The 14835-nt window shown below is 37.3% G+C and overlaps 1 protein-coding gene across 2 annotated transcripts in view; it reads left to right on the forward strand.

Annotated features, from left to right (window-relative positions):
• Nucleotides 1-14835, forward strand: part of FBXO11 (F-box protein 11) — a 74061-nt gene that overhangs the window by 20610 nt on the left and 38616 nt on the right. The gene's annotated exons all lie outside the window — the stretch shown is intronic.

Genomic DNA, 14835 nt, shown 5'->3' on the forward strand with positions numbered 1-14835 from the left:
TTGACTTCTGAACAGCAGTGGAAGATTATTGTGTTTGTTTCCATCCTGATCTCTAATTTTGAAATTGTAGTTCTTATAAAGAAAGATCTGTTGGAGAACTCAAACTTTGTATTACTATCTTTCAACTCTAGTAATGGGGGATAAATATTCAATTAATGTAAACAAACATTTTGTACCTGATACAGGCCTTTTCTGTATTTTTCTCTAAATGGAGTTAAATTGAAAGGTGTTTTGATCAGTTATTAACTTACCATCATACATTTTTATCAAAGGTCTTATATCACTTCTACTACAAAACAGATTTTTGTTGCAAAAGCCTCCTCAACTGCTAGCCCTGTAGTCTTCTGCTGTTAATGCCATCTAGCGCCTTTTTACAGGCTTCATGTTGTTCCACTCACCTTCTCAACTGTGCAGAGAAATTCTGTGCTGACTTACAACCTAACTTCCTCACAAAGTGCTTGGAGGTTTTTCCCAAAGTTCTGGGCCAGGAAGCTGCTGTGAAACTGCCTCTAGCAATGAGGAAAGAACAAGGTAATATGTAGATTCTGGATTTCTAAGAAGGAAATTCCTACAACTGCAGAACTTGTTTTAAAAAAATCTGTATTTTTGTACTGTACATCAAAACTTTAAATTACACTACTGAGGATGTTTTGATCTAACCTAARACATTGTATGTATTCCTTCATAAGGGACTTATTGCTGACAAAATACATTCTGATTTATAGAGATTCTCTGACTGCTCAACATATTATTTGCTAGTGTGGAAAATGTATGTGTATATGTAGCTGCATTGCAACTGTGTAAGGCTGAAAAAATACAGTCTCTTCTCTCTTCATGTCACAAGGTCTGGGATTTTTGGATCTGCTTATAGTACTCAATACAGTGAAAATGATAGTATATTGACATCTCAAACCTCAATAAATTATGTATTTCTAAGCAAAATATTTCTTGGATAAGAACTGGATTAAAGCTTCAGTGTTCTAGCAAGGCCATTAGACCATGAAATCTAGAGGTTCTTCAGAAGTAGGTGTGTAAAGGTTTTATAAATCCAACAGGAGTGGGGGAATTGTTGCCTAGCGCTTCAGAATATTGAAGTCGAGCATTGCTACATAGGTAATGAATTGTTTTCTGATGGTGCTTCCTCCCTTTGCTGACTACAAGGGGAATCTGGCCTCCTAACTTAGGTCTTCCCTCAAAAAATGCCTTTTGAGCTGTCCATGTGGTTATTCCCTCAGTTCAAATGAGCCAAGTTAACAAAGACATGCAGTTACTGGCTTGCTTAGAAAGCGCTTGAGGTGTGGATTTCTGCAGAGCCTCAGTGTTGGTACCTTTCAGGCAGATTGGCGATGGAAGGTTTAGATGTTACGAGACTGTAAGGCAAGGTCTCTCTGAATTATTATCTAAGGCAGTACATCTGTTAGCCTGTCCTGTGGAGATTTGAACCTGCTGATGTCTTTCTGGAGGGGAGAAAAAATAGGAGAGGTAATTGCCACAATACAGATATGAGTTGTCTTTTTAAGTACTTTGATTTGGTGGTGCAAGATACTAAAAAAATCTCAAAATTAAAGTGAACTAGTTTCAGCTGAGGTTTTATATACCCTTTTAGAGAGGGGACAAGGGAACACTGAAGTGCTGAAAACTTTTTTTTTCTTTTTTTTTAAATAATGTCCTTCTATTACTTAAGCACTCTGCTTTCCTTATTTGTGTAGAGCTGTAAGTAAAGCTTTGCAGTGCTTTGGACCAAAGGAATCTTTGTTTTTATTTTTAGATAGCTTTTGAACAGTTTCTCTTCMGAAAGAGGAGTTCTGTATTACAAATCTTCCTATAGATACCTGTCTGGAGGGTTTTTAGCCATCCACCTAGTCCATGATACAGTGTGCCTTCTTAAGGTTAATGCTCTTTTTTTTTTTTTYCTTCTTGCAGCCTTTTAGGGATATAGTTAGATGACCTAAAAACCACAATAAGTTAATACCTTGAAGTTGCTGCCCTCTGCAACTGTAATACTGCAACTGACCTGGCAGACTGGTATACTGGGTAAAACTTAGTTTGACCAAATCAGAAGTATTTATCTTTCCTGGTGGACTGGTGTATTTGCAGCTGTTCTGGGGTTATACTTATGTTTTTTCCCTCTGATGCATTTTTGAGTATATATCAGAACAGTATATGGARAAATACCTGAACAGCTATATGTATGCGAACAGCTATATGTATGCAAACAGCTGTATTTGTAGTATAAATGGATTATTTGTTTGGTGTTTACCAAATGTACAAAAGGGACAGGGTAAGATTGCGTAGGTTTATGGAGTTAGAACAGCTGGGACTAAGGGGGTGGCAAGTGGAGGGAGGAAGTCAGTCCTCTGGGAGGGAGGGAGCCTCAGCTGCCAAGTAATTGCCACCAGGCATCCTGGCAGCTCTTACTACGCACTCCTCAGGCTTCTTCCAGGAAACCAGTCTTTCTCTGAAAAATCTTTGGGAAACGCAGGTAAAATCAGAAAGGGAGTTTAATGATTTTTTTTTTTTCCTGCTCATGTTTTGTCCACTGAATCTCCCAAATATTTTGGTCTGCAAGTACCACACTTTGTGTCTGTGCCTGAGAGAAAGCTTGTGAGGTAGACAGATGGAGATGGTGCTAYCAGGACATGAAAGAGGGAGTAGCCTGTTTAAGGTGATGAGTTTTCTAGGTCTTTAGTTTTTTGGCCCAGAGACAAAGAATACTTCTTCCCCTTAAAGCTTGTTTCAGGTCTTCTGTGGTCTTATARTATACATATTAGTTATTTCTGACACTGTTTATGCGTTCTTATTAGATGAAATGAAAGGCTATTTGAATCTCTATTTTAACAGCTCACAACTACAGGCTTGCTTTATAGTGAAAGCCTTTGAGTCTGGAAAGATCCTTTTTGTTGCATGTGTTCAAGCAGCTTTTACAGTTTATACACATTATTTTTAGGTGGTTTTTAAATAGAAATCTACCAGCTACTAATGTATGACAAATTATAGGGAGTTTGTAGGAAGTGTGGTAGGTCAGGCCTCCAGAACATACATGGAATAAATGACAAAGAGCTGTTCTATCTGGCCTTAAAATGGGAGGATTTCATCAGTTGTATGGAGGGGGAGGATTTCTAAAGCTATAGAAATGAAACAACATGGGAGGTGGGATGCAGGAGAGTGAGGAACTGTTTAAAAACAAAACAAAACGCCCTCCTTGTTCCCCCCCCCCCCCAAAAAAAAAAGGAGAAAAAAAAAGGGATGTAGGCATGTAAAAGGCTGGAAATAAAAGTCAGTGGAGGGAGAAGAAGTGAACTTCTGTGTGCAGCAGCCTGTTGAAAACTTTGAACAGTTACTTCTGGACATTTTATACTGAAAAGTTAGTTGTTCTGTGACTTATACTTGCTGTCAGATAACCAAGTTTGCACTGGCTATTTGAACCCACTTGTCACTTCGTGTTGATAAATCTGAAGTGGAAGTAACAAGCATTTCTTTATTTGAAAAATAAAAATCTAGATTGACACTTTTGGTTTTACTTCAGATAGTGTTTATGTAGTGCTTAGTATAATAGAGCTTTGACCAAATTGATTCTATTAGAAAAGCAATAGAGATACTGAGAAAATGAGAGTAGGCTGTGTGTATTTTTTTTAATGAAACTGTCAGTTGCTGAGAATAGGTAACTTCATCTGTAAAGTTTAATATTGAGAATTCATTGCATGTGCCTCAATTTAGAAACTAAGAAAATGAAGCTGCAATAACATCTTCAGCATTTAACAGAAAAATATATCTGTAATTAGTTGCCAAAAGCTGTAATCATCCAGCCACTGCTGGATTTCTGTTCCTTTCCAACACGTCTGAGAGCTGCTTTTGAATTAGTCTCTGAAGCTTTACTGAAAACCTGAGTTCCTCTGTCAAAATTAGTTGAATTAGATGCTATCTGCTCTCCTATGTATTAAAGATAGAACTTTTCTGAAGTTTGAATACACTTGAAGCACCTATGCAGACCCCTATGTAGAAGTTGATCACAATTTCTGATAACATTAATAGAAAATATTAATGGAAATTAAAATTACTACTTACAAAATGTTTTTACAAGTTTGTCTAGCCTGCATTTCATGCATACTGTTACTTTTAGTAGTGAAAGTACATGACCAGTAGCCAGCATCTGACAGCATGCTTTGTTTTACTGCAGTTCCACACACTGTTTTCATACAGTCATTTCCTGAGGCTAACCAGAGCTGTGCTTTCCTGCTCTTGTCAGGCRCTTTGGTGTGTTTAATTCAAGTAATAAAGTGGTAGGGACAGTGATATTGAAGTTTTCAGAGTAAGGGACGACCAGATAAGTCTGACTTGGAGCATACAAACCTTGCTACAGTTAGGAATAAGTCTTGTAAGACTGAGGCTTATTACAAAGTGTATTAGATATAACAAATGTTTGACTAGTCTGAGAATAATGAATACTTTTTTTTTTTTTTTTATGTGTTCCTGGCCTAGTTGCCACTGAATGGCCTTTCTGAGTGTCAATTTGAAAATAAATATATACTATAATGGTGTTTCTGTCTTTTGCTGAATAAAAAAATAACAATTCTGAGGCTAATACTATGTTTTCTGGTCTGAATTGTTTTTAGGTTTTTAGTGTACTATTGCTAGTCATGTTGTTAGAATAGTGATATTTCTTTTTTATTTAAACTGGAACATTTTGAACACTTAAGTAAATGTTGATTGTAGTACTTCTCTGTGGAGTGGGGAAGGAAAGTGGTATGTACCTATATATTTTTATTATCATTGCAATAGTAAGTTAGGGAAAAGAGCCAGAAGAGGTAGCAGAATTCACATTTGTTGTCTTTGAGAGAGCATCTTCTAACTTTTACGGTTCATGCTTCTATTTTCTGTGCTGCTGGATACCTGAAATTAGGAATTTTGGTTTATGGTGTGTGTGTGTGTGTGTGTGTGTTCTCCCCTTCCCCACCCCCTGCCATGCTGTGGGTTAAAGTTACAGGGTCCAGCCTTTTGTCTCTGGCACCATTTGTGATCTCTTTGCTTCTTTCTAGACTAATGCTTTGTGTAAATTGCAATTACCTCTGAAGATGACTTGGAAAATCTGCCTGTTACAGTATTTGCTCATCTATACCAGTAGGCATTTCTCTAGAAAACTATACTTCATAGTCTAGTGGCTTGTATTCTGTTTTTGAAGACTATGACAGAATGTTATTTGAGATCTACAAAAAGTCAAGTATCAAGCCATGCGTTTTTCTTGGTGATTCTACAATAGCATTAAAGCATACAAAGTACTTAAGATGATGATTTCTATTTCTTAATTTTCTTCAACTTGATGTAATACTGGGATACAGTGACAGAAGAGTGGCAACCAAAATGAGTAAGTTTAAGTTACTGGTAGTATAAGCCTCCCTCTTCCTCAAGGAGGAAAAAGTAATGCTGAGTGTATCCCCACCCCGGCACCCTTCCCCCAGCACACGGCTGAAAATGTCTATTCGTTCTTCTTGGTTGCCTTTTGCCTGCACTGCTGGCATATTCATGTCATTTCCTGTTTGTTTACTTTTTTGTGTTTCTGGACGTGGAATGGATGAGAGTGTACCTCTAAGTTCTTTAGAAAAACCCAAACCTACATTGTCACTGGACACTTTCTAATCTTTTTATTTTTGTAATTTTAAAAAGATATGTTGTTGCTCAAAAAGTAGTTTCTTGTACTAAGAAGCCTTCTCAGTCGTGGGCTGGTAGCCCACGAATGCTAAAAAGATTGACAAAAATATTTATGTATCTTCCCAAAATTTTCTAGAGAAAAGGGGAAAAAGGAAACTTCTTCAGTAGCTTTATTCAGTAAAAAGTAGAATTTCTCCAAGGACTGTGGATGGGTCCCAGAAAGCTGCTTCATTTATTTGTAATCTGTTCTTAGTTCTAGCTACTTGTCAGACTTGTCAGATTCTGAAATATTTTTGCTGCTGTACTGCTTGACCTTTTTCCTTAGCTTGTTTCTCACTGCAAGGCAGATCTGTGACTGCATTTCCTTGTCGTGATAGACATTTCAAAAACACCTTCCTTCTGAAGAACCTTAGGAAATTCCTAGCTTGGTGCATCAAAACYGCTCCCTGACGTCACACCAGCTAAGCCAATGTACTGATAGATGCCACTCACTTCTGGTGTGGAGTCCATGTAAGGCAGATGGTTTTGCATGGCAAATGTCTCTAAATCTGCTACTACTGCTAANCCCGAAGTGCTCTGCAGATGTGGCTTATGGCAAAGAAATCTGTGGGAGTCTTTCATTTTGTGAAAATTTGGTGAAATGATTGTGACTTGATGATAGTTTACAGGAGTTATGCTTGAAAAGTTGCAATAGTGTTCAATCATGATGAGATTTATAGCTATGTGGATTGTTTCATTACACACAGACTTTCCTGTCACTCCAATGGGAGCTCTATTTCTCTGAGCCAGGTTTCTCTAGTCTCCCATGCATGTGGAAAAGCTCTGCAAATGGATCAATCATGGSCTATAGAAAAATTGAAATTTAAAATGTAGATGTGTCAATTGAAATTTCCCCCATCACCCCAATCTTTTAAAGATATCAGAAACRTAAAAGTACAAGGAATTAATAGTGTTATGCTCATTCTTAAATTTCAACAGTGTTAAAACCAGTTACTCATACAGTATGAGGTTAGGCTGGAAATAATTGCAACTGGAAGTTAATAAAAACCAGCAGTTTACAAATTGCTGCTTTCTTCTCTCTCTCTCTCTCTCTCTCTCTCTCTCTCTCTCTCTAAGTTCAGGAGTATCAAGAATATCCAGATTTATCCTAATTAAAGCATGTAGCTTTCATGCTTCGTAGCTCAGCTACTCTCTGGTTATTAAAGTAAACTATCCCCACAAAGATCTCATCTTTATTTTAGATAAGTCTGCTATGGGRTTTTGGTTACAAAAATCTTGTCTAGCCTGAGTTAAGTGGTTAGACATGGTAGACGTTGTGCCTGCTGCCCCCAGCGAGAGTTTACCCTCTTCCTAATGGGTTTGTTGCAGAGACTGATCTTTGTCCCATCAATCTCCAGCAGTTTTACTAGGAACATAGCTTAAGAGAAAGGAGTTTTTATATGCTGGTAACTGATTCAGCCCTTCCTCTGCTCTGAGTAGTTTGGCGTCCGTACTCAAATGTATCACTTTTTTTCTCCCATTTTGAGATAGCATCTCCTGGGAAGGTGGGATCTTTGTGGGGGGGGGGGGGGGGGGGGGGGGGAGGTTTTTTTTTTTTTTGCTTCACAGCTGCTCTGAGGGTGTGTTTACAGGCTGCATTCTTGCCTGTGCTTGGGCATGCTGAGGAGTGCTTCCTGCAATTGAAATGTGGTGGTTGGTCAGAACTGCTGTTCTGGTTGATTGTAATGTGGAATAAAATGGGATTACTTGAACCTCTTTCAGTGTGGGTTTTTTTGGGGTGTGTGTGTGGTGATACTCTTTTTAATTGTTTTTACTGGATGTGCTTTTCTAGTGAGTTTGAAGTCATGTATTTCAGCTGAAGAGGGGATGACCTCCAGGACTAGTAACTTCASTGCTCTAATGCCTGCAGCCAAATAACCAGATAGATTTTTGTTAGACTGTTCCAAGTTGGAAACTCAATGTAGTAGTTAAACTGGCTTAGAGTAATCAGACAAGTCTCTTTAGTATGACTCAGAAATGTAATGAGAAAAGGTTTTTAAACTCTATATATTTCTTGACCTTTAAAATCACTTGGTTAGCTTTAACTGTAGCATCAAGGAACCAAGCGGCAAGGCTGCAGCTTTGAAAGTGTTGCTTTATTAATGAGAAATGCATCCAAAAAGGGATCCTTGTCCCTTCTCAAAGAAAGATTGTCAGAGCAGGAGTCAGGCTGCCTATTAAGCAGGAAGGGAAACTCTCTTAATAAAATACTTGCAAAGTGGCCACCTGGAGATGTGTTTATTACTTTGCTAAATATTACAGGCTGTGCTGTAGTGCAGTTACCGTTTGGGGAAAATAATATAACTTAAAGGGGTATGTTTTTCCTTTGGTATTTTTATTCTGGCTTGTTGGTACAATTGTTTGAAACTAACTGGCCCTAGTAACTAGAATTGCTTGTTCTGAAGAAAGTAGTTTTCTTCCTCCCTCTAAAGTGAATTATTTGACAAGTAGCTCAAATATGTAGGTACTTGCATTTATTCTGTGTCTAATAAATGTGCATATTAATGTATTTCTTTAGAAATTCTGTCCTGATAACCTGGTATTAGTATTTTTTTGGGGGGGTTTCTTTTGGAGAGAAACTAAGATTTGTCATCAAATTGCAGTTGTCTCTCTCTGCTCCTGGCTCCTGAAAAGGAAAATATTCTTCATAGCATTTGGAGGGTTTTTACAGGTATTTATGTGTATTCTTGTGCTAGGTAGGTATTTTAGATCATGAACTCCGAGTGAGCAAGGCTCAAAGATGTGAGTAGTTGCTASTGACTATTGATAACATTTAAAGCAATACAGCTAGGGACAAGGTTTGCTGCCTCCTTTCGTGTTCTGTCTGCTTTGTGCCATCTCTAAGAACTTAACTTCTGTCATGCATAGGCATAACAGTGTTACTTGTAGCATTTTGGTAGCTTTTTGAGGGTATTAGTTGATCTAATGGACCCTTGTGATGAGGTCTGTCCTTTCACATCTGGTTTGGATGGCCTGTATAAGGATTGCTGAAGTAGGACTTCACAATAGACTGAGGAGGAGAAAAAATAAAATACTTAGAAGTTAATTTTCTTTATATCCTAAGAGCAACAGAAAATACATTCTGAGAGTTAGGAAGTTATATAAATATTAAAAATAACTATTTCCCTCCTCGTAAAAAGTATATTTAGATAGATATAATGTAAAACTAACATGAGCTTTTGAGAAAATAAAAATAGATTTGAGTATCTGATCTATTCTTACTCTTTTTAGGCCATCGTTATCTATTGCATGACCTATTTCCGAAGAATAATAAGCTGTGTCATTTGGGGAGTGATGTTTAAAGGCTTAAAATGTAAATGTCAAAAAGTTGCTATTTGACCCTTATGCTAGGGGGTATTGAGGGGTTCTGTTTTGCTCTATGCAAGTACCAAGATTTTTAGTTCCTCCCTTGACTCCCCTTCAGTTTAAGTGTACTAATTTCTATGCAGGAAAATATCTAGATATTCTACATGCATTAAAACTTTGGGGGGAGAGGGGCAGGGTTAATCAAATAAACTGTTACCAATTAAAATAAGCTTAAATGTTGTCATGTAATGAGATATCTTAGGTTTAATATTCTGTAAGAAATTGTGTGTGTGTATGTGTGTATATATAGTATTTTTAAAATATCCTAGCAATCAGTAATAGTTATTTTGTCAAATTGTTGCTTTCTAGAAGGCAAAAATCTCCTTATTCCATATGGTGTTCCGTAAGTATGATTTTTCTATAGTCTTTCTGAAAGAGTACATTTTTAATGTTAGATCTGCTCCATTTCCAAACTGAAAACCTGCTACTCTGAGCTGAGATTTTTCCCCAAATCTCTTCCTTGCTGGGTCTCTTCCAGCTCAAAATAATACTGACTTCTGTCAGAGATGAATCCTTGTAGTTGACTTGTGTCATCAGGAGCCACAAAAGTAAGATGYCTTAAAGTTTATGTAAGCCAGGTTGCTTTGGAATTGCTTGGATATTACTGCAGGGTTTATATAATGAAATTAAAATGTATTACAGTATTTACTTAAGACCTTAATTTTTTGTTAGCAGCAAATAAACTTGCAGCTATTTCTTATTTTAACATTAACATTTTAACATTGCACATTTTTAAGTGCACTGTGGAGAAGTGGAACACTACAGAATATTGATATTGGGTCTTTAAAATACTGTGCATGTGGTCTCAGTTGACTTTGCACTTCATTTCCCTTTTAGTTTTTGAGATTTTTGTGGTGATGTACCCAGCTAGTGGCTTGCTCTTTGGAGACAAATTGAGTATTTGGATAGCTCTCTAAAGACAGCTGTCTCCCATTTTTAAAACAATCTACAGTTCATAATTTAGACTTACCCTTAAATGTTATCCTAAATGAATGGGAAAGCTTCCACTGGTTAAGAATTTTTGATTTAAGATGTGGAGTGGAATGTGCTATTTCTATATTCAGTCTTCTCTCAGTTTTTGGTACTATATCTTTCTCTGTAAGTTATTTTGTCTTTACTGACATCCCTTTTTGTTTGCATCTTTTTTTTTTCCTACTCCTTAAACTTCAGTCCTGCTTTCTTCTGATTTGCAATACTAAACTTTAATGCATCACTAAGATAGTTGAAGCTGTCATCTAGCAGGCTGCCTGGAGGTCTTACCCATGACGTTTTGTGTCAAGTGCATGGGAAGATGCACTCTACCCAAAGCACTGAACTATATCAGTTTACATTTTAGTTGTATTTCTCAGGCTTGCTTCTAATTATAAAGGAAAGCTTTTTTTTTTTTCTTTTTTTGTCATTATTGATGGCTTGTCATTTCATTCCAAAATGACACAGGTTAATGCAGATTTCTCTATTTTAAAACTACTAATATTTTCTCTATTTAACAATCTCTAGGAACAATTTCAGTGCTGTGTCTGTTTGGAACAACTCTTCCTCCCCACACCAACATTTTGCCTTTGACCACAGACTTTTTTAACTTTTTTTTTTCCTTTCTTCCCCTACCCCCCTCCCCCACTTAAAGATATGGAACAGCGTCACAAAAAAAGTGAAGTTTACAATGCTATATGTGCTCAACTAAATGAGAAATGGTACAGATTGAGGCATAAACTTCCTTCCTTAGCATCCTCCCTTTTTTCTGCTAAGACCTTTTGTTGTTCTTATTTGTTTTTTTGAATATTTATAAAAACTTTTATTGGGCTTGCTCTTTCTTCCTGAAGGTTGTGTTCAGTATTCAGGATGACTGTTGGCATTATTATCTGAAAATGTATAAGGCAAATGTGAAACCATATTCATGTCCTCTTGTTAAGAAAATAATAGCATGCTTGTGCTAAACTTTTTTTTTTTCTGGAAGTGATCTGCATATTTTTGTAAACTATTTCCACAGTCCTTAGTCATTTTTCTGTAACTTTTTCTTCATGCAGACACTGCTAATCTTGTACTTTTAAGAAGTAAAAGCTTTCATAGTATAAGATAAAGGACCATTTGAGAGCAGATTCAGTTTAATCTGAGAAGTGCAAAGGCATTGACTTTGTAAAAAATTAGTGACAGCATCTGGCATTCATTTCAAGCAGGTGTCTGTAAGAGGACATTAACACTACACATGCACTCCCCCAAATTCATTTAATGACTCATACAGGATAAACATTTCTATAAGCAACGAATGAAATTATAATACCTTTTATYTATACCATTAGATGCAGTAACTGATACTGTTGCACCTTAAATTTGGGGATTCTCAAAAAGTATTTTGGGAACGTACTTTATTTTAAAATGAAACTTCCTTCACAGGAGTGTGTTGTGCAAATATTTTAGGGGAGGATTTTCAAAATGGCTTTGCATAGCACCTAGCACAGAGTTCCCAGGCTAAGTTACAAGTATGTTAGTGTTCCTTCTGTACGGAAGAGTAATGTGCAGTCTTCAGAAAACAGCAATGCTTTTTGAGAATTATTTCTCTGAAAACTCACACTATAGCTGGCTTARTTTGTTGAGAAATTTAACTGGAGCATGTAAAAAGTTAAAAACAAGCATTAAGACTTCAAGCATTCGGTAACAGACCACCAAAGACTTTCAGGTTTCCTTATATTTGCTGGGAAGTGAAACAGTATGTTATGAGCTGTTGTTTCTAAATAGTAAAAATCTTTACAGAAGTTGGTCAGCCCTTTGGAAGTGTCACAAAAACTGGTCAGGATCAACTCATCTAATTCGTCTRATTCTCTCTATCATGCAGCCAGTGTGTTACTTGAGCATGAGGAGCAGAATTGCAGCAGGAAGACGTGGGACCTAAGTCAGAGGCTCTTGCTCAGTTCTGGAAGTGCTGCTCTTCCCTTAAAACTCTTCTCACAGTGCTTAAGGCTAACTTCGCGTTGCTGCTTGAAATCATGGGGAAGGCCGCAAAGGAGAGGTGCCATTAAGGGTCAGCAGAAAAACCACGCGTGAGGCCCCGGCAATCCCTTCCTCAAGTAGCAGCCACCTTCCTGCCACTCAGCTGTCCGCGCTCTGTGGGCCTGCACCTTCCACTCATGCCTCTCTCATCTTCCTCAGTGCTTTCCTTGCCCATCTGATGGAATGGGAGGATTTTCATTCTTTTAATAAATGAGATGACAYTTAGGAATATTAGTAAATATGCACATCTGTGCTAGAAAGGTAATCTTGGAGCGCGGGAAAAATCCACTAAATCCACTGCAAGAAAAAGAGTGTATTTCCCTTCTGCTTAGTCAGTCTTGTGGTGTTTCAGCCAAACTGGCCTTCATTTCTATTCTCCTCATTTGCTTGCTTCTTTTCTTTCCAGCAGTAGTATCTTTTGTCCTTATTGGCCTCTGCTGGCTTATTTCTAAGTACCTAACCACCAATGGAAAGACCAAATTCTGTGCTATTTTCCCCCCTCCCCCCTTCCTATTTTCTTTACTCATTTTGCTGTGTTCCACATGGCAATTTTGAACTATTATATTGATCATCAAGAAGGGGGGAGGGGAAAAAGAAGGAAAAAAGGAAATCCTGCAGTTCTAACAGTCATTTTTTTGTCTGCTCAATGCAAAATATAGGAATGGGTTTAGAAGATGCACATAATTGCTCAGGGGATGGTAGCAACAGAATTCCTGATTTCTGGATTGGATTTCAAATTCTTAGAGAAGTAAGATAAGGGTGCTAAGTTGTTACGTGCTGACGCGTTGGGGTACTTTCAGGAGCAGGTGTTCATCTCTACAAGAGTCGTGCTCATGGCTTTAGTTGCCTAACTCCCTCCTAAGGCATGTGAGGTGCAGAACTGCTCCTGTCCCAGGCAGGCTGGGAGCTTGTCGCTCTCCTGCAGCAGGTCTTCTCTCTTCCAGCTGTCGATACCTTATTTACGTGAGTGGTGGTCTCCCTCAGGAATGATAAACATGTAAAATTAGGTGGCTGAATCTGAATCATGAGTAAGCAAGCAATCTGTTTTGGGGTCAGTAAACTCCTGCAGGTACATGATGCCAAAGTTGGGTGCAGATTTATTCTCAGTAAAATGCGCTGTAGCTAATCTATTCATGTTCTTTAGTTTCTCTGTAATGGATAAATCCTTCCTTCATAGAAAGAGAGATACTGAGGTGCTAGAGAAGTGTGCCATGTAAGGAACGGCTGGGGAGAGAGGGAGCTAGGTTCCAGCTGAAGTTACGGATGTTCATTTTTAAAAAAAAAACTTCTGTGAAGTTTTACTTTTATTAAAAAAAAAAAAAAAAATGAAAGCATACTGCTACTGTGAGAGGGATGGTTCTTTTCCTGGTTGTCTGCTCATGGCTATGCTGGGGTGGATCAGCTGCTTGGCTGGCTGGTGACTGATTGTGGAGGCACTTTTGGCAGGGCTAGTTTTCAGCTGGATTAATGAGCTGATGGCACTCTTATGAATTGGTTTGAGCTGGCTGCGGAGTTGTGCACTTACCAGCTGATTTCAGAGGAGTAGTGGACAGAAGCTGGAAAAAGATGTCCTAGCGTTCTTGTGATCTATTTAGGATGTATGGCAAGGTGTGAAATTTATAAATATCAGATAGCGGCAAGAGTAGGATCAGAAGAGAGCAAGAAAACACTGACAAGATTTTTTTTTTTTAACAAAAAACATTAAGATCTTGAATTGTAGAGAAGGAATCTTGTTTTAGAACAACTTTAATTGGTTTTCTCTGATTTGTGTGTTGAGCTGACTTTATTTTTTCTTTCTATTTTTGTTAGCCTTCCTTTACAACATCAGTGTCTCTTCACCCTAACTTATTCAGGAAAGCTGCTTATTCTACAGTATTGCTTTTTTGGCTATCACTTTTATGTCATATTTTATCCAGTTTAAAATGACAAAGTGGTTAAAACCTAAAAGTAAGTCCAGAATTTTTCTCACAGTTAAGTATCTGCTGAAAGTACATCTTTTACTTAAGTGAAACAGGGCTTTTATTTTCTAGATGGTTTATATTCTGACCATTTTAAATTCTTGTTATTTTTGTGTGGGGTGCTAGTTGTAGGACGTAATCCTTGCTTGCTTTGCATGTATTCCATAGTTATATGGAAAAATCAAAGTAGAATTCAAAAACAAAACAAAGCAGAACGTGTGATCAGCATTATTTTGAAAGATTTTTAAGGGCTTGAAGAGAATATACTTAAGTGTCTCTAGGCAAACACAATGTATGGAATTAAAGAAGCTTATAGTTTTCTCCTCCATTTTTACTGAAGGGTTTGTATGGTGGCCTGGGCTATCTTTGAGACATTTTGAGGAAATCTTGTCTTGAGTTTTCTGCTAAATGCTGTATTAACTGAAGGGTTTCTTGATAACATCTAGTTAATTATTAAAAACTCCAGTGTTCCTCATTATAAAGATAGTGTTAGGGAGAGATGGGAAAGTTGAGGTAATTTTTAAAATTGAACTAGTGCAGTGAAAAACATATTTGCAAAGAAATTGAAATCTTTTTTAAAAAAAAAGATACACATTTTTAACATGACTGCTCAGTATAACTGCTGTGTAAATAGAGCAATGTAGGTTAATACAGTCATATGTACTTTTTCATTTAATTTTATGTATGCTGAGCATATTCTCATTTTCATGAAACGTTCTCTAACACTTTTTCTTCTTGCTGATTGGATCTATTTAGATAATAGCTAGGTTATGGTAATATATATTTCTATAGTATTTTCTGGCGTAAACCAATTGCAATGTGCAATCTTCCTTTTTCTTTT

This window comes from Rhea americana, unplaced genomic scaffold (assembly GCF_003343005.1).
Source record: "Rhea americana isolate MKP2758 unplaced genomic scaffold, rheAme1 scaffold_123, whole genome shotgun sequence".
Taxonomy (NCBI): Eukaryota; Metazoa; Chordata; class Aves; order Rheiformes; family Rheidae; genus Rhea; species Rhea americana.